Source organism: Prionailurus bengalensis, chromosome D1 (genome assembly GCF_016509475.1).
Source record: "Prionailurus bengalensis isolate Pbe53 chromosome D1, Fcat_Pben_1.1_paternal_pri, whole genome shotgun sequence".
Lineage (NCBI taxonomy): Eukaryota > Metazoa > Chordata > Mammalia > Carnivora > Felidae > Prionailurus > Prionailurus bengalensis.
This window is the reverse complement of record NC_057346.1, coordinates 62,384,408-62,410,237: the sequence shown is the minus strand read 5'-3', so window position 1 is coordinate 62,410,237 and position 25,830 is coordinate 62,384,408. Positions and strand designations below refer to the sequence as shown.

The following is a 25,830-nucleotide window of genomic DNA, read 5'->3' as shown; positions in this document are numbered from 1 at the left end:
GACAGCACACAGGTGTGGGAGTAGCACACAGCTGGTACTATTCCTGCCTCTCTCACTCATTAACCTTGAAACCTTAGGGGAAAATTCTAACAGCTTACAAACTTCTAGAATTTTTTTCTTCCATTTGTAAACCCTTTTAATCTCCTGATATAAATTTCTTCCTCTTAGGATATTTGTAAAGACTAACCAGAATGATGTTAATATATATTCACGTATTTATACAAATGGTTACAGGTATATATACCCATAGGTGTACATGCGTGTGTATGCATGTGTGTATATAGACAGACATATAAATATTGATCCCACTCCAGACACTTTCATTTTCATCCAGCATGGCCAAGGTATGCATCTTTCTCTAAAGTCCTGTGAATCTTGATTCAAATTTTGTACAGTGGCATAGTCTGCTCTATTTTATAATGCATGCTTCTCAAAGAGCAATCTGTGTCTTCACTATGCTAGGTAGTTCTATTCTTCATTTCATATTCTGACAAAGAAGAGGGAGAAGAAGAAAAAGAAGAAGGAGGAGGAGGGAGAGGGAGGAAGAGAAAGAGGAGGAGGAAGAAGGAGGGGGGAGGAGATGGGGAGTGGGAAGAGAAGGGAGAGGAGGAGGAGGAGGAGAAGGAGAAGAAGAGTGCATAGGGTGGTAAATGCAGAGGTATACTCAGATGTTTCACCACAAGGACAAGGACTGAACACCAGAAGGCTGTCTTTCATCAGCACAGCTGAGCCTAGACATGACGCTCTCTACACGACACAACATGAAAACTCATATTGTCTGCAGTGGAGTTTTGGAATCTGGGAAATGAGACTTCAGTGAGCCAATTATCATTTTATTAAAGCAAAACCAAACCAGAACAAAACAAAAAATTGTTCCTCATTAATACAGCTTATATTTTTTCAGCAATAACAAATGTTTACTCTTTCATGTAAGACTCTTAGATAAGTGCTTCACATCTAATAAAATTTGGTTTCTCAAAGTGACCCTAGGAAGTAGGTACAATCTTTCACATGAATTTTTTATTTTAGGAAAATGAGACCAAGAGGTGCTAAATAACTTGTTCAAGTTTACACAAATTGTAAGTAAAGACATGAGATTTGACCTCAGAAACTCTGAGCACCAAAAATCCACTCTTGGTAAATATTTTATTTGTGCACTTCTGCTTTAACTCCGTCATATAAAGGGGTGCCACTGTAAAGCAACACACTCTGAAGGATTCACTACCAAATGACAGATTCCTATGCACTGTCCTAAATCCTATGTATAGGGGTAGAATTGATAAGTTTTCCTTGTTAATTCCATTAAACAGCAGCGGGAATGAGGAAAAGAGATGTCAGATGTGGTACAGCAATACTGGTCTTTCTACAGAAAGGATTACATGTGTTCCCTTTGCAAATAAGCATCCTCTCCTCATAATAAACAAAAACAAATAAGAAAAAAAATATTCTTTCCTAGTGAGAACAAAATATTATGTAGAAAATGGTTCAAGCTTTCGCTGCATGGCAAAGACATGCAAAAGACTGTTGAGTTGACTTGTGTTCCCCTTAAGTTCATGTGTTACAATCCTAACCCCCAATATTTCAGAGTGTGATCTTTTGGAGAGAGGGTCTTTACAGGGGTGATTAAGTCAAATGATGTAATTAGGATGGGCCTTGCTCCAATCTGATTAGTGTTCTTAGAAAAGGGGAGATTTAGACACAGAGGCATGCAACAGTGGGAAGATGATATGAATATACACAGAGAGAAGACAGCCACCTACAATGCAAGGAAGAGACCCTTCCCTCACAGCCCTCAGAAAAAAGCCAACTTTGCTGACACCTTGGTGTTAGACTTCCAGCCTCCACAACTGTGAGACAAGAAATTTCTGTTGTTTAAGCCACCCACTCTGTGGTAATTTGTTACAGAAGTGCTAGCAGACTCTTCCAAAGACATTCTAAAATAAAAGATGGAGAAAAGAAGGAAGAGGTTTCAGAATGGTGCAGATGAGCTCAGGTGTAGGAGATGAGCCCCAAGGACAAGGAGCACTACACAAAAGTGAGGGGGGTGCCAAGAGGTTGAGGAGCTTGGTGGGCACAGGATGATGGAGACTGGACAATTCCAAGGATTAAAATATGGATAAGTAGTCTGAAAAAACTGACATCTAGAAAACTTGGAGATGAGTGACCCATGGTTTGCGATATTGAAAAATGAGACAATGCCTGCTTCATAGTCTAGGAAAACCCCAATACGGGGAGGGACAGTCATGCAAAGAGTCAAGACCTTGGGATCAAAGGTGGAAGACTCCTCAAAAACCTTATAACCAGATTCATTCTGTAACCCAATAACCCAGTAGCCAAATTGAGGGTTGTATCTGGAGTAAACATCTGGAAGATATACATTCGGGTCAAAAACAAACCCAGAACTCCCCTTTCTCTTGGGGCTTCTTGCTTTACTGTGCACCCCCAGGATCCAGGCGATCTTCTCAGACACATCTACTTCCCAGTAATACTTCCCTTCGGAGAAATGCTGGCAACCCAAGACATCAAAAAGAGAGAGACTACATAGATGTATATTTTGAAGAGAGAAATCTTGTATGCCTTTTACCTGTCTTTTATCTGCAGAAATGGTAATATTCAAAATAGCATTGACTGGCTTCAGCATCACGTCCACTGTGGGAAAAATGACAGGGTTGGGTGAAGGATACAGAGCAGGTGTGTCTTATGACATTTGAGGTGGAACATCAGGAACTGACTGGGAGGAACTCATGTTGATGGGTCAGAGATGAGTAGCACACTTAAGAACTGTTGTATGCATGCATGTTTGGGGGGGAGCACATGAAGCTAAGATCATGGGACCTGATAGTAACCACAACTTCTAAAAGGGATCAGAACATGGCAGTTTGAACAACCTGTAACTCCTTCTTACCCCAGTAGCGTTGAACCTCTGTCAGCTCTGAAATGACAAAAGTTTCAATGATGTTGTTAAAAGCAAAGGGATTAAACCCTGATACTTGGCTTCTCACTAGAATGGAGGCACGAGGCCCTGTGTGGCTATCAACTGGTGAATGAAATGATGAATCAGACACCTTGACCATTCCCCCTTAGATATGATCTCATCTTCCACACAATATATCTATCTCCGCTTGTCAGGCCTACATCCTCTCTTTTATCCTCATCTAGAAACCACACCCTCTTCCCCATTTTGCCCCAATACTACAACAATTTGACACCCACACCCTTCCTCTGACTCTCCTTACCTTTAAACACTTGCAGCGTCCCTTTCAGATCTGGAATTTGGTATGTACTCTTCGGTTTCTTGGAAACAATGTTTGGCCTCTTCAAAATCCAGCTCTCACTCCTAGAGAAGACAAAATTGGTCACCCCACATGTCTGACCTCTGCAAGACCACTGCTTCTCCCACTTTTCACTCCACTGATGTACTTGAATCCTCTCCACTGAAGGTCCTGAGGAGGGGAACAGGGAGAGACCTGATGCTGCAACCAGAAAAAATATCTGCTCACATCTACCTTTCCATTTGCCCTCTGTGTGACCTTCAGAAGGGGTCTTCACCTCAATGAAGCTCATGTTCTTCCTTCTAAAATGGCGAAACTAACCCCATACTCTCTACCTCTTAAAATAATAAAACTGTATAAAATAATGATGCATTTAACAGGTATTTGATGACTCTAAAAAAAAAAATCAAGTATTTGATACATGAAGAAGTCACTGCCACCCTAGGGGTTCCACCAGTGAGAGGCCAGAGATGTGAGTTCCCAGACAGGTGGTCAGTAAAGAAGCTCCAGAACCTGACTACAGAGGGATTTAGGTTATCAAGTATGGAGCTCTATGTTAAGAGTCTGAAGGGTCTCCAAAGCCTGGTATCCCAGTACAGATGTCTAGAGAATAATATTTGAGGTTACATTCTCTGGGGAAATATTACACACATGTGGAAAAGGAGAAGTTATGACAACCAAATGAATAGTGGTTTGAATTTCATGTATTTGGGAAGACCTTGAAGCTGCCATGTGGATAGGCCACTTTAGACACAAAAAGGCCATATTTTCTATAAGATACTAAAGTGTGTAAGCAAGTAGAAATTAATTATTGGCACCAGGACCAAAGCCACTGTTCTCCAAGACAGGGGTTGGGTTTTTTTGTTTGTTTTGTTTTTTTGTTTTTTTTGTTTTTTCTGAAGCCCCAATGAAACCACTAGAAAGACCTTGTTTCTTCTATCTTCAGGAAGAAAAATAAATGAAAGGAGCTGCCTTTGTGGAAAACTTGGGGGTCTGGAAGATAGAGGATAGGATCCTCCCTGAAATAAGACAGGTACCTATGAAATATGGAAACAAGCTGAAGCAGAGACTAAGGTTTGACTAAAATTAGTGAAATCATGTTCTTACTGGCCCTAACTGTGTGACCTCCCGCCACCCAAATTCCATTGAAAACTTTCACCTGTGATCAAAAATTTAAAATGATATAATTTCCCAATTCCCCAGCTCTGTGGTTTTTTTAAATTTCTTATTCATCCCAAGATAACTCTCATGGCTATAATTCTGTCTTCACATAAGAAAGGACCATACCTGGTCTCCCACACATACCTTTTCATGACATTAATCAAATCCTGGAGAAGAGAGAAAACATGAGTCAAGTACAGGATTGGTATACTTAGAAAATAAAAATGGATAGTTAAATTTTCATTTTAAGTAAAAATATACTTTAGCTTAAGCAAGACTCCTGCAATATTTAGGATATCCTTCTACTAAAAAAATGATTTATAATTTATCTGAAATTCAAATTTAATTATGCATCCTGGATTTGATCTGGCAACCCTCCAAGGATTTATAAGCCCTCCTACCTTGAAAAGTTTTATCCACCTTAACCCCCTAACATCCCTTGCTAAGGTGTGAAAAAAGAGATGATCAGAATGTGGAGGACAGAATATATGATAAGATCCAGATCAACCATCCTGAGGACTCATGTGAGTGTCAGAAAGATGCTTCCAGTGCTTGGAGATGGGATATATTTAAAAGAAGAGAAGAGGCTTGACATTTTTAAACAAATACGTACATGAGAAGACCTCATTAATTCATTATGCTTTTATTTATTCCAGAGACAGATAAAGGTGAAACACATATGTGCCAGACATCATTCCAGGCTCTGGAGAGTCAAAGATGAATAATCAATAATAATAGTTCTCCAAAAGTATACTTTCTTTTGCTGTGGGTACATGCAAACAAACACTTCAAGTGAATGTTTCTCTAGCTTTCTTTCACTCATTCTATATACCTCCTCTCCGTTACCTATAGGTAATCTCATCAATATTTGAGCATGAAATAAGCCAGAGGAACCAGAACCTGAGAAAGTCTAAAATGTAATTTACTATTTCCCAAATGTTTATATTCCATTGCCCCAAATGATACCAATACATACTCCGTCACAGTCTTAGAAACTATAATATCTTACTCTGAATTTCAATATTGTATTGTCAATCCAGCCCATGGTCTCAAAATCTTTTAGCCATCTTTTTATTCCCATCATAGAACAGAATGTACCAATATATTGGTTTTCCTCTTTCCAGCCCAACCCCTTTTATACCAATGAAGACCTGGCCTTCAGTTGACTCTACATTTCAGATAAAGTTTTACTCTCTGTATTAGGCTTTTTCTTGTTATTGTATATGACAAAAACCCAAATAAAACTGGTTTAAATTTAAAAGAAAGATGAATAAATTCAGGGGCAGGTGTAAATTTCGTCATAGGTGGTTTTTAAGTGAAAATCTTGTCATCAGAATCTGTTATTCTCAAAATTCTAATTCTATTTTCTACTTGCAATATTGACTTTCTTTTTAGGCTCTGTGTGGCATCAACTTGAATCTCCTGGTTTAAATGATAATCCCTTATATACTACCTAGTGAAAAAGAGAATTTCTCTTTCCTAGTCATGACAGTAAAATTCAAAGGCATAAAAATCTTTGACCTGAATTGGGTCAGATGCATATGTCAAAATAATTACTGCATTATTGGTAAACATAAGAATCTGATATTCTGACTTACCTAGAATTTAGAGACACATCCCTAAAGCTACTGATTTTATCAACCCTAACCAACTACATAGACTGGGAGTAAGAATGGTTCTTCAAAGAGTAATTCAAGAAGTTCTAGAAAGGAAAGAAAGAAAGAAAGAAAGAAAGAAAGAAAGAAAGAAAGAGGGAGGTAATTGAATTGAGGTTGGACAAACAAAAGTCCCATACAGTCCATCCCTTCACTGATTGCCATCTCCTCATTCTTTTTACCAAATTATTTCCCCCCAAAATGGCTCAAAATAATACAATGGTTACAATACTATTAAACATAGATGACTTGCATCACATATAAATTATAAATCAAGATGAATTAAAGATCTAGACTTGAGATATAAAACTATATAACTGTTAGAAGAAAACAAAGAGAAAAATATTCACAATATTAGATTTGGTAATGATTTCTTGGATATAACAACAACAACAAAAGCACAAGGAATAAAAGAAAAACCGCTAAGTTGAACTACCCCAAAGTTAAAAATTTCTATGCACCAAAGAACACTATGAAGAGACAATGCACAAAAAGGTAGATGATATTTGCAAATCATATATCTGATAAGGTATTAGTCATAGAATATACAACAAACTACAACAATGCAACAACAACAAAAAGCCAATTCAAAAAATGGGGAAAAATTTGAATAGATACTTCTCCAAAGAAAATATACAAATGGACAATAAACCCATGAAAAGATGCACAACATTATTGGTCTATATTAGGGAAATGAAAATCAAAACTACAAATATTGCACAGTCTAGTACTCAACAACAACAAGAAAATCAAATGTAAATAGAGATTTGTGTTATTTGACAAAACTTAATGAAGAGATGCCTTACAAATGATAGAGCATAGATAAGGGGAGCTTATAAAGAATCTTGTCTTCGGGGCGCCTGGGTGGCTCAGTCAATTAAGCGTCCGACTTCAGCTCAGGTCACCATCTCGCAGTCTGTGAGTTCGAGCCCCGTGTCGGGCTCTGGGCTGATGGCTCGGAGCCTGGAGCCTGCTTCCGATTCTGTGTCTCCCTCTCTCTCTGCCCCTTCCCCGTTCATGCTCTGTCTCTCTCTGTCTCAAAAATAAATAAACGTTAAAAAGAATCTTGTCTTCAAATTTTTTGCACTGCCTTTTATGAATTGCTAACAATGGCAATTTTCTTTGCCATTCTTTGAATTATCCCTCCAAGCTTTGAAATGATAGAGAGTGGGTATGGAGGGGCCCAAGAGCCTTTCAATGTCACCATAAGGAAGAAAATGAAGAAATCCAGCAGGGAAGGAAATTTACTCTCTGTTTCCCCTAAATCTCATCATGTAAACGCTCCAACCGAAGCCTTACCTGCAGCATGTCTTCTGAGGACCACCATATCTGATGCTCAATGTGTGAGATGAGCCCTCTCAAGTACTGCCTCTGCCAGTCCAGCTGGTCTCTGGCCACTACCAAGTTATCCAACACATTTACTTTGTCTTCCTCCAGCTTTTGCAACACCCTCTTCTCCTTGCTGTCCAGGAGGCCTTTCATTTCATTAAACTCTTTCAGAATCCTTTGTCTCTCAGTCTGCATATGATTCTTTGGGGACGGGAAGAGAAAGAGGCAGTCAGTCTGTTTGGCCAAGGGCCTACTTTGTCTGGGCCTGGGAACCAAGACAAGAATTATCTTCCTCAGGGACTTCTCAATGAGGTAGTGAGCAACTACTGAGAAAGCCATTTCCCCATGACTTTCCTTTGGATTTCTTCCAAAGGAATATATTAAAGTCTACTTTAGCAGGGCCCACCCTCAGACACAATATGACACCTGGATGAGTCTTGGCTTGAAGATATCTGTCCTGGATAATCATGCCACACTGTATAGTAAGCCCTTCCACCCACACCTCCTAAATAGGAAACACTGGGCTTTTCTCAGTATGTTTTCTGGAAGTATTAGTGCCTCAAACTTGATGATGGATATGGAACATGAGATTCATTAGTCACTTTTACATGGCTTTCTCCTATGCCTTCACCTCCAAATATTTGGTTTTATTTGTGATATGTCTACCCTCTGGAACCCAATTCCAACAGGGAAGGAATGAAATGAGGACTAATCAAATATCTTCTGAACTCATTAATTGTGAGGTAACCAAGAGAAAGGGGCCTCCTTGTGACTGGACTAAGATGCTGCCTTGTTTCCTGCCTCAGAACTCCCTCAGGAAATATTTTCCTGCCTTCCAGGAATCTCTCTCCTCTCTGATGTCAACTTCAAGCTCTTCTACTTTCTGCTGCTCCTTCCTCAGCTTCTTCAGAGTTGCCTGGAGTTTCTACTATGAGAAAAAGAATCACCAGAGTCAAGTTATGAGCTTTCTTAGCACCTGGATAGAAGGAAGAAATAAGACTCATCACAGAAGAGACTAGGTTACGGAAATGAAACTGATGATTAGAATCTACTATGTAGACAAAAATCTGAAGAGGTTAATGTATTCTTTATCCCTGTGTGCTGCAAGTTATCACCCCTTGATCAAGAGTAACCTGATTCTCTCTTTTCCTAGAGGAAGAAGTGATCCTGCAGCAAGGAAATTCCTTTCCTCTCATTGACAGCATTCTCCACATCCAACCAGCCATGTTCCCCAAAAACCCTTCTGCTCAAAGTGGCTATCAGATTTTATCTTGGGAAGCATTTCTCCATTCATCCAACTTCTCTTTGCTAAGGGTCTCTAATCTAGACTCATTCCTGATCAGATGAAAGAATGCACAGAAATATCCTTTAGGTCTCAGAAGCTGAGAAAAGGGTATGGAAAAGAGATTTCAGAGCTCAGTTTTATGATGGCAAGGGGAGGAACATAAGCTTAAAAAGTGAAGAATTCACTTCAGGTATCATCCTGCCCCATCTTCTTTCACCCTTGAGCCTACATGACATTCCTTGACCACCTTCTCTGTGAGGAATATATGATGACCGTGATACTCCTGAGACACTGCAGTGTGCTGGCAACCAGCCTTCCCATGCTCCTTACAGAAGACACAGAGTGTTTTTCCATGATTCTCACAGAACTTTTTCTTCTGTGGGCTCCTATTTTCCCTGACTCTCTCCACAATGCCGGCCAGAGGGTGGTTAGGTCAGAGATTCTGAAGCTGATATTTGCACTGGCACACAGGACAGTTGCTCTCCCCTCCTTGGTGAGTCCCTGTTCTTTGCAGTGATGCAATCTCAGCAGAAGGTGTGGCCACAGTCCAGGCTCAGGGGCTCTGTCAGAAGCTCCAGTAGGTCAAGTCCCTCTTAAAGTTTACCTATGCTAGAAAATCCATTGCAGTGCTCCCCTGGCTTCTTCCTTTCCTGACAACTGAGGCTCTTCTTGCTCACAGACTCCTGTAGGGCTGGAATGTTGAAGGGGACATGATAAGAAAGGCAGAAATAGAAAGGATACTGATTATGTAGAGATTTGGAATTGGGCAAAACATTAATATTCAATATAGAGAAGAAAACGGACAAGAGAAGTAGGTCAGTAGCAGAATGAAAAGCACTCTTTGTAATAATTTTAAACACGTCACTCTCAGTTTATGTAGCATGATAAATTTCACCCCATCAGGGCAAGCTTGCTAGTTTGTCTTCTTCTACTGGTAGACGGACAAACTGAAGCCCTTCCTACCAAGAACCTTGTGCAACCCATAAGTTTTTCCGGTCTTTACTTGCCCATCCCAAAACACATCCTTCCTGTTAAATACACTAAACCCACTGTGGCCCCTGGGCTTTTGCACTGCTCTTCTCCTGAGTGGAGTGATCCCACTCTTGATATTTACATGACCTTTTTTAAAAAACAATTTTATCAAGTAATATTTCTATCAAATGCATTAATTTCAAGAGTACAATGCAATGATTCTAGTAAACTTATGGAACTGGATAACTAACACCACAGTCCAATTCTAGAACATTTCTATCACATGAAAACAAGCCTCATGCCATTAGTAGTCACCCCATTCTGAACTTGAGCCTTAGGAAATCATCAATCTTGTGTTTTTATATTTTACAATCTTGTATATTTATATTATAATGTATAATAAGAATGGAATTATAATATATGATCTTTTGAGGCTGACTTCTTCACTTAGCATACTGGTTTTGAGCTTTATCCACCCTGCCTTTCTCTCCAGTTCCTCAATGTCAAAAGCACAGAAGTCACTGCTACCTCAGAAACTTTGCACTTGTCTCTCTACATAGAATCACTCTCCTCCGACATCAGCATGACTCTTAGTTTTCATTCAGTCTCCTTTTATGCCTTCTCATCAGGACCTGCTTTGTTAACTTCTCTATAGCAATACTGCTGATACTATCGTTTGCTGTACATTCGCTATATTTCTTTTATTTTTACTACATAATATAAAACATCTTTCTTTAAATATCTGTCTCTTCCTCCTAAAAAGTAACCCATAGATTTTGTTCACTGACGGATCCTCAGTACCTAGAACAGTACATCATACACAGGAACACAATATGTGATAAATATATAAAGTTAGAATCTCCTCATCTCTCCATAGATGATTAGATCTTTCTCATCAACTTTTCAGCTTTTTTTCCTTTTTTTAATGTTTATTTATTTATGTTTATTTATTTTTGAGACAGAGAGAGATAGAGTGCAAGTCGGGGAGGGGCAGAAAGAAAGGGAGACACAGAATCCGAAACAGGCTCCAGGCTCTGAGCTGTCAGCACAGAGCCCAATGCGGGGCTTGAACCCACAAACGTGAGATCATGACCTAGGCCGAAGTCAGACGCTTAACCAACTGAGCCACCCAGGCGCCCCAAATGTTTATTTATTTTTGAAAGAAAGAGAGAAGGAGAGAGAGGAAGAAAGTGCACTAGCAAGTGGGGGAGGGGCAGAGAGAGGAGGACAGGATTTGAAGCAGGCTCCATGCTGACAGCAGACAGCCTGCTGGGGGGCTCAGACTCATGAACTGTGAGATTATGACTTGAGCCAGTCAGACACTCAACCGACTGAGCCACCCAGGTACCCCTTAAGCTTTTCTTCCTATCTATTAGTAGTTCTCTAACAACTGAGAAGAATTTATCTCCTAACACACCTGTCCCACATAGAGCCTTCCCCATGCCCTCAAATTCGTTCCCCAGAGACACCTACAGAAATAGCAAGGATCACAATAGGGAGGTAATTTTGTCACTAATGGTTTTATAACCAATTACCATTTACAAGTCACTCTGACCTATTTATTCCTTATATAAGAATCCCTGAGAAATAAGAGTGTACATAGAATCTTTCTTCACATGTGTACATAGAATCACATGGCTTCCAGATCATTCTATTTACAGACGTCATTCTATTATAAAAGGTAGAGTTGAGTGGACATACAATCCTCAGGATCTTCTTTCAGAATTCTCTCCATTACTGCACAGATGTTAACAAAGACAAACAGAGGGAAAGGCTGTATGAACTAGACAGCTACACAGTGCTCTGGCGGTATAGGAATAGAGACCTCAAGACCAGATGGGTGGTCTGGGGAGTCTTGTATTTGTAGATGGAATTTCACCTTGACCTGGACATACAACAAGGAGGTCGATGGGCACAGAAAGGAATATGTTTTTAGGGAGGAAAGAACAGGTTCATATACTCATAGGGTCACAACCTATACCTGAGAAGATAGAGACTCAGGAAACATAAATTCCAATGAGGCAACCGTTGGTTGCTGTTGGTCATGGGAGAAAAGAATCAATATATAATGAAGGCCATAGATAGAAAGATAAAGTCTGTCCTGTTTCAAACACATTGAGTGCTATTATGGTTTGAATTATATTCCCCCAAAAGATGTCAAAGTCCTAACCCCCAGTATGTGTAGATGTAACTTTACTTGGAAATAGTGTCTTTGCAGATGATCAAGTTAATGTGAAGTCATTATGACGGGCCTTAATTCAACATGACTGCATCTTCATAAAATGGGGAAATTTGGGGACACAGATGGACATGCACACATGGAGAAGGCCACATAAAGACAAGAGCTGAGATCAGGGTGGTGCATCTACAGAGAACATCAAAGGTTGCCAGAAAGCTATCAAAAGCAAGCAGAGACATGGAACAGATCCTCTGTCACCACCCATGGAAGGAACCAACCCTGCCAACAAGTTGATCTTGTACTTTTAGCCTCCAGCACTGTGAGAAAATGAATTTCACCTAAGCCAACCATTTGTGGTGCATCTTTTTATGGCAGCCCCAGAAAACTAATATAAGTGCTTACGTTTCCTTATTCATGTGTTTTTTTAATGTTTATTTATTTATTTTGCATGCACTCAAGAGAGAGAGAACTGGAAAGGAACAGAGAGAAAGGGAGACAGAGAATCCAAAGCAGGCTCCAGACTCTGAATTATCAGCACAAAGCCTGACACGGGGCTCAAACCAACGAACCCTGAGATCATGACCTGAGCCAAAATCAGGCGCTTAACCAACTGAGCACTCAGGCGTCCCTATTTCGTGTATTCTTTATTCTGTCATTGAAGAAGTGTTACACCATTGAAAGTCTCTCCACCTGGCAGAGGAGAGAATAGGTGAACTAGAAGATAAAGTTATGGAAAAAGAGGAAGCTGAGAAAAAGAGAGATAAAAAAATCCAGGAGTATGAGGGGAAAATTAGAGAATTAAGCGATACACTAAAAAGAAATAATATACGCATAATTGGTATCCCAGAGGAGGAAGAGAGAGGGAAAGGTGCTGAAGGGGTACTTGAAGAAATAATAGCTGAGAACTTCCCTGAACTGGGGAAGGAAAAAGGCATTGAAATCCAAGAGGCACAGAGAACTCCCTTAAGACGTAACTTGAATCGATCTTCTGCACGACATATCATAGTGAAACTGGCAAAATACAAGGATAAAGAGAAAATTCTGAAAGCAGCAAGGGGTAAACGTGCCCTCACATATAAAGGGAGACCTATAAGACTCGTGACTGATCTCTCTTTTGAAACTTGGCAGGCCAGAAAGAATTGGCACGAGATTTTCAGGGTGCTAGACAGAAAAAATATGCAGCCAAGAATCCTCTATCCAGCAAGTCTGTCATTTAGAATAGAAGGAGAGATAAAGGTCTTCCCAAACAAACAAAAACTGAAGGAATTTGTCACCACTAAACCAGCCCTACAAGAGATCCCAAGGGGGACCCTGTGAGACAAAGTCCCAGAGACATCACTATAAGCATAAAACATACAGACATCACAATGACTCTAAACCCGTATCTTTCTATAATAACACTGAATGTAAATGGATTAAATGCGCCAACCAAAAGACATAGGGTATCAGAATGGATGAAAAAACAAGACCCATCTTTTTGCTGTCTACAGGAGACTCATTTTAGACCTGAGGACACCTTTAGATTGAGAGTGAGGGGATGGAGAACTATTTATCATGCGACTGGAAGCCAAAAGAAAGCTGGAGTAGCCATACTTATATCAGACAAACTGGACTTTAAATTAAAGGCTGTAACAAGAGATGAAGAAGGACATTATATAATAGTTACAGGGTCTATCCATCAGGAAGAGCTAACAATTATAAATGTCTATGCACCGAATACCGGAGCCCCCAAATATATAAAACAATTACTCATAAACATAAGCAACCTTATTGATAAGAATGTGGTAATTGCAGGGGACTTTAATACACCACTTACAGAAATGGATAGATCATCTAGACACATGGTCAATAAAGAAACAAGGGCCTTGAATGAGACACTGGATCAGATGGACTTGACAGATGTATTTAGAACTCTGCATCCCAAAGCAACAGAATATACTTTCTTCTCGAGTGCACATGGAACATTCTCCAAGATAGATCATATACTGGGTCACAAAACAGCCCTTCATAAGTTTACAAGAATTGAAATTATACCATGCTTACTTTCAGACCACAATGCTATGAAGCTTGAAATCAACCACAGAAAAAAGTCTGGAAAACCTCCAAAAGCGTGGAGGTTAAAGAACACCCTACTAACGAATGAGTGGGTCAACCAGGCAATTAGAGAAGAAATTCAAAAATATATGGAAACAAACGAAAATGAAAATACAACAATCCAAACGCTTTGGGACGCAGCAAAGGCAGTCCTGAGAGGAAAATACATTGCAACCCAGGCCTATCTCAAGAAACAAGAAAAATCCCAAATACAAAATCTAACAGCACACCTAAAGGAACTAGAAGCAGAACAGCAAAGGTAGCCTAAGCCCAGCAGAAGAAGAGAAATAATAAAGATCAGAGCAGAAATAAACAATATAGAAACTAAAAAAACTGTAGAGCAGATCAACGAAACCAAGAGTTGGTTTTTTGAAAAAATAAACAAAATTGACAAACCTCTAGCCAGGCTTCTCAAAAAGAAAAGGGAGATGACCCAAATAGATAAAATCATGAATGAAAATGGAATGATTACAACCAATCCCTCAGAGATACAAACAATTATCAGGGAATACTATGAAAAATTATATGCCAACAAATTGGACAACCTGGAAGAAATGGACAAATTCCTGAACACCCACACTCTTCCAAAACTCAATCAGGAGGAAATAGAAAGCTTGAACAGACCCATAACCAGCGAAGAAATTGAATCGGTTATCAAAAATCTCCCAACAAATAAGAGTCCAGGACCAGATGGCTTCCCAGGGAGTTCTACCAGACGTTTAAAGCAGAGATAATACCTATCCTTCTCAAGCTATTCCAAGAAATAGAAAGGGAAGGAAAACTTCCAGACTCATTCTATGAAGCCAGTATTACTTTGATTCCTAAACCAGACAGAGACCCAGTAAAAAAAGAGAACTACAGGCCAATATCCCTGATGAATATGGATGCAAAAATTCTCAATAAGATACTAGCAAATCGAATTCAACGGCATATAAAAAGAATTATTCACCATGATCAAGTGGGATTCATTCCTGGGATGCAGGGCTGGTTCAACATTCGCAAATCAATCAACGTGATACATCACATCAACAAAAAAAGAGAGAAGAACCATATGATCCTGTCAATCGATGCAGAAAAGGCCTTCGACAAAATCCAGCACCCTTTCTTAATAAAAACCCTTGAGAAAGTCGGGATAGAAGGAACATACTTAAAGATCATAAAAGCCATTTATGAAAAGCCCACAGCTAACATCATCCTCAACGGGGAAAAACTGAGAGCTTTTTCCCTGAGATCAGGAACACGACAAGGATGCCCACTCTCACCGCTGCTGTTTAACATAGTGCTGGAAGTTCTAGCATCAGCAATCAGACAACAAAAGGAAATCAAAGGCATCAAAATTGGCAAAGATGAAGTCAAGCTTTCGCTTTTTGCAGATGACATGATATTATACATGGAAAATCCGATAGACTCCACCAAAAGTCTGCTAGAACTGATACAGGAATTCAGCAAAGTTGCAGGATACAAAATCAATGTACAGAAATCAGTTGCATTCTTATACACTAACAATGAAGCAACAGAAAGACAAATAAAGGAACTGATCCCATTCACAATTGCACCAAGAAGCATAAAATACCTAGGAATAAATCTAACCAAAGATGTAAAGGATCTGTATGCTGAAAACTATAGAAAGCTTATGAAGGAAATTGAAGAAGATTTAAAGAAATGGAAAGACATTCCCTGCTCATGGATTGGAAAAATAAATATTGTCAAAATGTCAATACTACCCAAAGCTATCTACACATTCAATGCAATCCCAATCAAAATTGCACCAGCATTCTTCTCGAAACTAGAACAAGCAATCCTAAAATTCATATGGAACCACATAAAGGCCCCGAATAGCCAAAGGAATTTTGAAGAAGAAGGCCAAAGCAGGAGGCATCACAATCCCAGACTTTAGCCTCTACTACAAAGCTGTCATCATCAAGACAGCATGGTATTGGCACCAAAACAGACACATAGACCAATGGAATAGAATAGAAACCCCAGAACTAGACCCACAAACGTATGGCCAACTCATCTTTGACAAAGCAGGAAAGAACATCCAATGGAAAAAAGACAGCCTCTTTAACAAATGGTGCTGGGAGAACTGGACAGCAACATGCAGAAGGTTGAAACTAGACCACTTTCTCACACCATTCACAAAAATAAACTCAAAATGGATAAAGGACCTAAATGTGAGACAGGAAACCATCAAAATCTTAGAGGAGAAAGCAGGAAAAGACCTCTCTGACCTCAGCCGTAGCAATCTCTTACTCGACACATCCCCAAAGGCAAGGGATTTAAAAGCAAAAGTGAATTTCTGGGACCTTATGAAGATAAAAAGCTTCTGCACAGCAAAGGAAACAACCAACAAAACTAAAAGGCAACCAACGGAATGGGAAAAGATATTTGCAAATGACATATCGGACAAAGGGCTAGTATCCAAAATCTATAAAGAGCTCACCAAACTCCACCCCCAAAAAACAAATAACCCAGTGAAGAAATGGGCAGAAAACATGAATAGACACTTCTCTAAAGAAGACATCCGGATGGCCAACAGGCACATGAAAAGATGTTCAGCATCGCTCCTTATCAGGGAAATACAAATCAAAACCACACTCAGGTATCACCTCACGCCAGTCAGAGTGGCCAAAATGAACAAATCAGGAGACTATAGATGCTGGAGAGGATGTGGAGAAATGGGAACCCTCTTGCACTGTTGGTGGGAATGCAAATTGGTGCAGCCGCTCTGGAAAGCAGTGTGGAGGTTCCTCAGAAAATTAAAAATAGACCTACCATATGACCCAGCAATAGCACTGCTAGGAATTTATCCAAGGGATACAGGAGCACTGATGCATAGGGCCACTTGTACCCCAATGTTCATAGCAGCACTCTCAACAATAGCCAATCTATGGAAAGAGCCTAAATGTCCATCAACTGATGAATGGATAAAGAAATTGTGGTTTATATACACAATGCAATATTACGTGGCAATGAGAAAAAATGAAATATGGCCTTTTGTAGCAACGTGGATGGAACTGGAGAGTGTGATGCTAAGTGAAATAAGCCATACAGAGAAAGACAGATACCATATGGTTTCACTCTTATGTGGATCCTGAGAAACTTAACAGGAACCCATGGGGGAGGGGAAGGAAAAAAAAAAAAAAAAGAGGTTAGAATGGGAGAGAGCCAAAGCATAAGAGACTGTTAAAAACTGAGAACAAACTGAGGGTTGATGGGGCGTGGGAGGGAGGAGAGGGTGGGTGATGGGTATTGAGGAGGGCACCTTTTGGGATGAGCACTGGGTGTTGTATGGAAACCAATTTGTCAATAAATTTCAGAAAAAAAAAAAAAAAAAGAAAGTCTCTCCACCTTAAACAGACAGACAGACAGATACAGAGCCCAAATGTATACTCCCCTTGGAGATGGTACAAATGTGGAGTTTTTACAGTAGGGTAAGGGCCAACTAGGTCCTAAATTTCCTTATCTCCCTACATCTTGATTGTATGGAGGCTTTCTGTGTCTGCACAGATGAGAAAAATGAAAAGTGTCTCCACAATAAGGGGAGAAAGTCCTATGAGGAATGGAGACATACTTGATCCTGCCCCTGTTCCTGAGTAGAAGAGCCTTCTTCTTCTACCACCCCTTAGAGTCCAGGGTTTAATCTGCCCCACATTAATGACACTGCCCCCAAGAGCTCAAGCTCTGAGGTCAACCTGTTTCAAAGTAGTCATTTTGTCACAGAAGTCCATGTCCATAAGGCTATGGCAGGCTCATCACTGTCTGTCACCATCGGTTCATCAGAATGTCCTGTAAGCATTCTCTTCAAATTATGTCCCCTCCAACTGAGTCTTTTACCTGGATTCCAGAAGTAGCTTCTGCACCAGTCTCCCTGATACTGTCATCCATCTCATGCAGTCTGCTCTCATCACTGTTTACAACCCAGCAGGAATGTTTTTTTTTAAAGCATCCATCAATCTTGCCATTCCTCTGCTCAAATACATGCCATTCAGCTGGAGTCAGTCTTTATCATGGTCGAGTTAGGTTGACGTGACACATCCCTTCCTATGCCTCATCTTCTCAGCCCAGCTCCTACTCCTCCCCAGCCTACACTGGCTGCCTTATATGTGCCTTGCTCACTCTTAGCAAAAATCCATCCTCAATCCATCACTTCCTTGAAAACTCAGCTCAAAATCACCTCTCCACACTGAGACCTAGCCTGAAATCTGTTCTAAATTGCAAATCCTTTTATCAAGCCACAGCGTAGATACCTAGCCCTGTGGTGGGACTTCTTATCTACTAGTGCTCTTGCTTCTTTGTTTTCATATTTTCTCATACCGTGTTACTCTTTTACTGTTTACTTTCTGTCCATTCACCCAGAATATAATTTTTTGGAGATGCTTAATATCTACTGAATGTCCAGTAGATGTTAATACATTTTTTTCATCACAGCTATATGCTTTTGCCTTTGTGAATTTAATCAAAAATATTTTTAAAAATTTTAAAACCATTTTCTCCCATCTATTGGACCCTGTGCTAGCCCTCTGAGTAAGCAATTAATATACACCAAATACGAACCTGGTCTAGATGTAAGACATAGAACAATGACTTCTGAAAAGTGATAGGAAAGGAAAGTGCACATCAAAATATTATATAACATAGAGATCAAGGTACAAGGTGTTCAGAGGTGAGATTAAGACGGAGTTCTTTCTGAAAAATTACCAACTCCTTTCCTTACTCTGAGCAGGGACAAAGGAGTTAGGAGTTGAGCTAAAAAGCAATGGAAAAGTGTGTCTAACAGGACAGAGTTCTGTCATGTTTTTTTTTAATTAAAAAAAATTTTTTGGGGGGGCGCCTGGGTGGCGCAGTCGGTTAAGCGTCCGACTTCAGCCAGGTCACGATCTCGCGGTCCGTGAGTTCAAGCCCCGCGTCAGGCTCTGGGCTGATGGCTCAGAGCCTGGAGCCTGTTTCCGATTCTGTGTCTCCCTCTCTCTGCCCCTCCCCCGTTCATGCTCTGTCTCTCTCTGTCCCAAAAATAAATAAAAACGTTGAAAAAAGAAAAAAAATTAAAAAAAAATAATAATAAAAAAAATTTTTTTTTGAGAGAGAGAGAGCAAGCAGGGGAGGGGCAAAGAGAAAGGGAGACACCAATCCAAAGCAGAATCCCGGTTCTGAGCAATCAGCACAGAGCCTGATGCAGATCTTGAACCCACGAACCGTGAGATCATGACCTGAGCTGAAGTCAGATGCTTAACTGACTGAGCCACCCAGGTGCCTTAATGGAGGACAAGTTCTAAAGCAGGAGAGGACTCCAGAGAGTCCCGAGGTGAGGGTAAGCTGTCCTCACTCAGAAAAGAACAAATTCCCTGTGGCTGGAGCCCCAGAGACAAGTGACCACACGGGAGCTGTAGAGATGAGCAGCAGATTGCTCATCCAGTCTGTCTCATCAGCCTGGCCAAAACTCTGGTGATTTATCAGGAATGTTGCAGACAATTTCCCAGAAGTTACAAGGACAAGAAGCATAAAATGATGGGTTTCAAGAGGTCTTATCCTTGGCACAGCCCCTAAGATCCCTTTCCCTCCCACAAGTCTAGATGAGGGTCGTCATCTCTGCCAACTCTCTCCAGGAACTTGGGCTTTTATGAATAGGGAAAACAGGGCTCCATCTCGCAGGTTTCTCTGGAGAAAAAGAGGAAGGGATTTTCTGTTTCTGAAAAAAAAAAGTTATTCTGGCTCACCTTGGCAAAAAAAGTCAAAACTACAGAATAGAAAGAAGATGAGAGTAATTCAGCCTGAAGAAGTAATGATCCTTCCAAGAAAAAAACAAGGTTCTTTGCATTCTCAAGCCTCCCTTCTTTAGTGGTCATGCCTCCCCCACACTCAATGCACCTCTCTTCTGCAGAAAACCTACAAGCTGGCTCTTTGGTGAATTCAGAGCAGCTTCAGAACCACAAATTGAACTCATCCAAACACACTCAATTGATTCCTCCCAAACTTACTGCCCTTTGCCTTCACAGACTGCCCCACACACCTTCAGGCTTAAGTGGAGAAGCCTTGACTCAGCAGAGATCAGATGCAGGTATGGTCAATAATTCACTCACCAAGTCAAAGCACTGGTCTTAGTGAGGGAGTTTCCCTCCAGGTGAGAAATGAAAGTCAAAATCTTAGAAGGGGAAATGAAACAAAGGAAGCAGAACAGAAACTTGCAAGATAGTAACAGTGGGAGGGCACCGTGTGGGATGCCAGGGAAGGGTATGTCCTAGGACTTGCACCAGCTAAGCACCCAATCATAACATTCTTATTCCTCCTCCAGCTTATTCCAGCAAGAATATCTGAGTAAGAAAAAAAAATGTGAATTACAGTGATATAGCCTGAATATTCAGCATTTCAATTCAATCCTATAATTATTTGTTGAGCTTATCCTATATTCAGGCCCTAAGCAAGTCACAAAGGATAAAATAATGATCCAGAAAGTCTTGGCACCTGAGCTTTTGTAATGCAGAGGGTGATGGGAAAGATAATCAGTTATAAAGCTCTGTAAATATAAGCAGACCTAGTAAGCATTAGCAGCCATTATTGTAAATGGCAAAAATAAAATTTAAAAGTTTCTTCAGTGTGCGCCTATGGAAAAAATCTTTCCAAAATATCATTGAAACCATTTTTTGTTTCTTATCCAGGCAGGCCAAAAACAGGCTTCCAGAAATTAATCATGGTAGAACTGAGTCAGTGCCTTGTTACCTAATGAGTAGGAAGCAGGTGAGAACATGGAGTTTAAATTTTTTTTTCAACGTTTATTTACTTTGGGGACAGCGAGAGACAGAGCATGAACGGGGGAGGGGCAGAGAGAGGGAGACACAGAATCAGAAACAGGCTCCAGGCTCTGAGCCATCAGCCCAGAGCCTGACGCGGGGCTCGAACTCACGGGCCGCGAGATCGTGACCTGGCTGAAGTCGGACGCTTAACCGACTGCGCCACCCAGGCGCCCCGAGAACATGGAGTTTAATAGATGGTGCTATTCAAGTATAATCTTCGATGTGAGGGTAATCTGCCTGTGACATCTCTCACGCCATTGATTGCCAGAATTGATTCGGCTGATCTGGCTGGCTAGGCAAGTGTCCCCTTCCTCCCTCACCGCTCCATGTGTGTCCCTCCAGAAGCTACAGCTGCGAGCTCAGTGGAAGAGGATGACCTGCCCCTATAATAGAGGAGGGCCATTCTTTGGTTAAGGGGACACAAGTATCTGCACTCTCCTGCTAGGACCTCCAAGCAAGCTCTCAAGTATAATCTTTTTTTTTTTTTTAATGTGTGTTTGTTTATTTATTTATTTTTGAGAGAGAGGGAGTGAGCACAAGTGGGGAAGGGGCAGAGAGGCAGGGAGACAGAATGTGAAGCAGGCTCCAGGCTGTGAGCTGTCAGCACAGGGCCCAGGGCAGGGCTCAAACTCATGAACTGTGAGATGAGCTGAGCCAAAGTTGGTCGCTTAACCAACTGAGCCACCCAGGCGCCCCTCAAGTATAATCTTTTACTGAGTAACACACCTTCATAATTTTTCCACCTTACCCCACTTCCTTTGGGAAAAATTTGGTCTTTTTTACACTATCAATCAAAGGCAGATCTGAAATATTTTATACTTTGTACACATAGTTTCGTGCTTTGTTGTCTATCTTGTTCTTGTTCAGATTACATGCTCTTCATGGGGCAACTGCATGATGGTGGAAGCTCCATCATGGGTCCCTGACTGGCAGAACTGGAGAGCACAGTAAACTTCACACATTATATGATGTGAGGCATGTAGCATGACTCAGAAGCTGGTTTGTTGAACTAAGGCACAGATACTTTGTTATTGTCCATATCACACAGAAAAGTGAGCTAATCATGGCTTTTAAACACTGAATCAGGGGCACCTGGGTGGCTCAGTCGGTTGAGTGTCCAACTTCAGGTCATGATCTCAAGGTTCGTTGGGGGATTGAGTCCCATATTGGGCTCTGTGCTGACAGCTCAGAGCCTGGCACCTGCTTTAGATTCTGCGTCCCTCTCTCTCTGCTCCTCCCCCACTCGTGCTCTGTCTGTCTCTCTCAAAAATAAGTAACCATTAAAAAAATAACCAAAAATATTAAAAATAAATAAACTCCTTGAATCACTTTTATCTATGAGGCAGGAACTGAAAATCATATAGGCATAGTCACTAAGCCATACTGACAGTTTCACTTTCTTGGGTATGAAGTAAGTTTTTGCTAACAGCGAATAAATTGTATGATGCTTCTCAAGAACAATAATAATCATCTAAATTTTGCACACATTACATTTGGAGAGCTAGCATTTTTTATCACCTTTGTTATCATATGACACAATCAATGAGTATCCCTCCTCATGCAGCCCTGCACCAAACAACAGTAAGTTCTATGAAGACCGGAAGGAAACTTTTCTACCTTGTTCCTTCTTGCCTCAGATCTATTACAAAGTGTTGCATACAGGGAGTGACATTTAAACAGAAAGATATGTAGTTACCCAGCCATAGATACAATTTTAGTTGCATTGAGTGTGCTGATGATAATCATGGTTCTGTTCATTTGTTGGTCTTGCAGTTAACACAATTGCTGTGCTGAATGTGAAGTTCTGGTATTAACATCTATATGAACTCCTTTGAAAAAAGCTAACCAACAGGTTTTCTTATCTTCTCTGTGTCTTCCTAAGATTTACTCAGATACTTACCTCAATGCCTGTTGTTTAATCTTTCTGTACCAGTACACTTGAACCACATTACTTCCTGTGGCTTGTGGTTTTTTTCAGGCTGAAAACATGGGCCCAGAGTGGGAGATATTTCATTTGTATCCCTCTGCAACAGGAGATACAGGAATTGGAGGGAGACACAGAGCCCTAAGGAGGATTTATTATTCCCTGCTCCTTGGGAGCATAGTAAACTGGAAAGTGGATCACAGCAATGTGGTTAGCATCAGAGATAGACTTTGAGTGGCAGGAGGACCATGGCTCATTGAACTTTCCTACCAACCCATGTTTCCTTGTACCTGGCATGCTCAGATTTCCTCACTGGTTTCTCCCATCTTAAATATGATGTCTCAGGGGATGTTCCCAGGACATCAGTGCCATCTTCCCACCCTCCCACCCTCTTGGGCCTCTGATTCCCTCCCACATCTTCCAAATAAGTTTTTTATTATCTCTTCTCAGACATGCTCAAAAACATCAGGTTCTCTATTGACTGTAATTTAAAAAAAAAATAACAATCATTTATTATCTCACAATTTCTGCAGATCAGAAATTCAGGTACTGCTTAGCTCAGGGTCTCATAAGAGTGCAATGAAGGTATTGGTCAGGCTGCCTTCTCATTTGGTTCTTGGGTTCTTCTCTCAGTCTCAATCCTACGACTGGGAGAATTCAGTTCCTGTCCTTTATAGTTAACTGTAATTTTCAAATGACAGATTGATCCAAGGTTTTATAGCCCAAAGCTGCCCCATCAAAACTTCCTCAGATATGCATCATGGGTACTGGGATCTGTGTTTTGGAAGAAAGGGAGTTCTTGAAAGCTGAAGAGAAGGGATCCTGATTTAAAAGTCAGCTTTTAGACTCCCCCTACTGCCAAACATCACTTTCTTCACATTCCAGAAGCTCTTGTATTTCATACAAGCTTCTCACACAAAGTCTAGAGGGAATCCATTAGTCATCTGGGGCCCAGGATGTGGGATCAGATCAGAGATTCACAGGGAATAAAAGAATGGATATGGGACTTGTGGGAGGCAAGAGAAAGGAGAATATTAGAGAGACAAGAGGCCCTTGGATAACGAACTCCTCTCCTTCAGTCCTCACAATTGTCTCGCCTTTACCTTGCCCCTGTTCACATCCCATAAACAAACCCACACACCCACACACAAAGCCCTGCACTCCCCTCCAATAGTCAGCAAGATATACAAAGCAAAAATAGACTATACCATATAGACTTCTCCATATCACTGTGGAAGTGTGATGTGGGGCTACAAGTTTCTCGAGATTAGGCTATTGATAAGACTGCCTTTTTCTTGTAATTTGCCAAGGTATTTGTAAACTGATGGAGACCCATGTCCTGTATGACTGCGATCTCTATCAGTTGGCCACTTCTCTTCTTTCCTTTCCTTTGTCCTTGGGCAGCCAGGAGTGCCTAAAGAATGTCACACACATCCCAACTTGGGGGGAGCAGGTGTGCCAGTTTGTACTTTGTCCTCTGCCTGCCCCACGCTACCTCATGAAAGGGAACCAGAAAAATAACAGACATCATTCTAGATGGATGTTTATGTTAGGAGGCAGCAGCAATTATTAAAAATATTCTACTAATTTTCACAATAACTCATCAAGTAATTTTCATTACTTTTTTTTTATAAATGAGAAAGAGTATCTCATTAAATTTACTTTATTTGATAAGGGCCAGTATGTGGCAACACCAGAATTATAATAAAAGTCCACCTGTGATATAGAAAGAGAAATACTGCATGATCTCACTTACATGTTACACTAGGAAGTAGAGATTAGGATAGTGGTTGTCAGGGGCTGGGGGCGGGAGGAAATGGGGAAACACACACACACTCACACACACTGGTAACTATGTAGAGGTGATGAACAGGTTTATTAGCTTGCTTGTGGTGATCATTTCACAACATATACATGTATTCAAATATCAAGTTGTACAGCTTAAAAGTTTATAATGTTTATGTCAATAACATCTCACTATCTCAAAGCTGTTAAAAAACTGAAAACAAGTATGCCTATGAGGTGTGTGTGTGTGTGTGCGCGCGTATCAAAGGCAGAACTGGAAGAGTCTTCTCAGTAGCATTAAGGATCTGAAAAATGGGGGAATTGAGAAAAGCGTGTAAGATATGTCTCTGGGTTATTTCTCACACCTGTATGTGAAGCTACAGCTACCTTTCACTTAAAAAAAAAGTTGACAATTTTGGAAATTCTTCTCTAGGGTACAAGTTTTCCTTCGGTTTTGTATCCTCAGCTGAGCTTTGCTTCCAGGTGGGCAGGGCCCAGGCAGAGGCACAAGTATCCAGAAATCTGTCGGTTTTTCCAGAGGACTGGGCACTGGGCTCAAGAGAGCTGGGTGAAGAGAGGAGAGATTGCAGAACTGAGCAGGGGCCCAGTCATCAAGCCTCCTTTATACAGGTAAAGAGAATGATGTAGGGGAACAAAGGCTGAAGGAAATGACAGATACAATAAAATTTCCTTATAACCTGCAGCCCATTGACAAACGCTTGAGGCCCGGAGAGTACAACATTCCTCCAGAACTCCCTACTGCCTTAAGGTTAATGCTTTGCTAGAGGGAAAAAAAACCCTGAGCTTATTAGCCAGGCCTCCAGGATCCTATGAGTCTTCTTGAGCATATGAAAGTCCTTTTGGAAACTTCCCCCTGACTTTACCTCCCCCAACTGCCAAGTATATAATCAATCACTCCTCATAACTCCAGGGCAACTTTTTCTGCCCATAGTTTCTGTCCTTGTGCCTTATTTTTTGTTTAAAATTTTTAAATGTTTATTCTTGAGAGAGAGAGAGGGAGAGGGAGAGAGAGAGCATGAGCAGGGTAGGGGCAGAGAGAGAGAGAGGGAGGCACAGAATCCAAAGCAGGTGCCAGGCTCTGAGCTGTCAGCACAGAGCCCGATGCGGGGTTCAAACTCATGAACTGTGAGATCATGACCTGAGCTGAAGTCGGATGCTTAACCGACTGAGCCACCCAGGTGCTCCATGTCCCTGTACTTTAATAAAACCCCCTTTTTGCACCGAAGACATCTCAAGAATTCTTCCTTGACCTTGGGCTCTAAACCCCAACACATTTCCACATCAGAAAGCACTGAGAATTTCTCTACAGGATCACAAACACACTATATATTTACAAGTGTGAAGAGTTAAGGGAGAGGAAGC

General features: G+C 40.9%; 1 pseudogene; it reads right to left on the bottom strand.

Moving 5' to 3' along the window:
• Positions 1 to 812: 812 nt before the first annotated feature.
• Positions 813 to 17,835, bottom strand: LOC122484275 (annotated as a pseudogene).
• Positions 17,836 to 25,830: the final 7,995 nt, after the last annotated feature.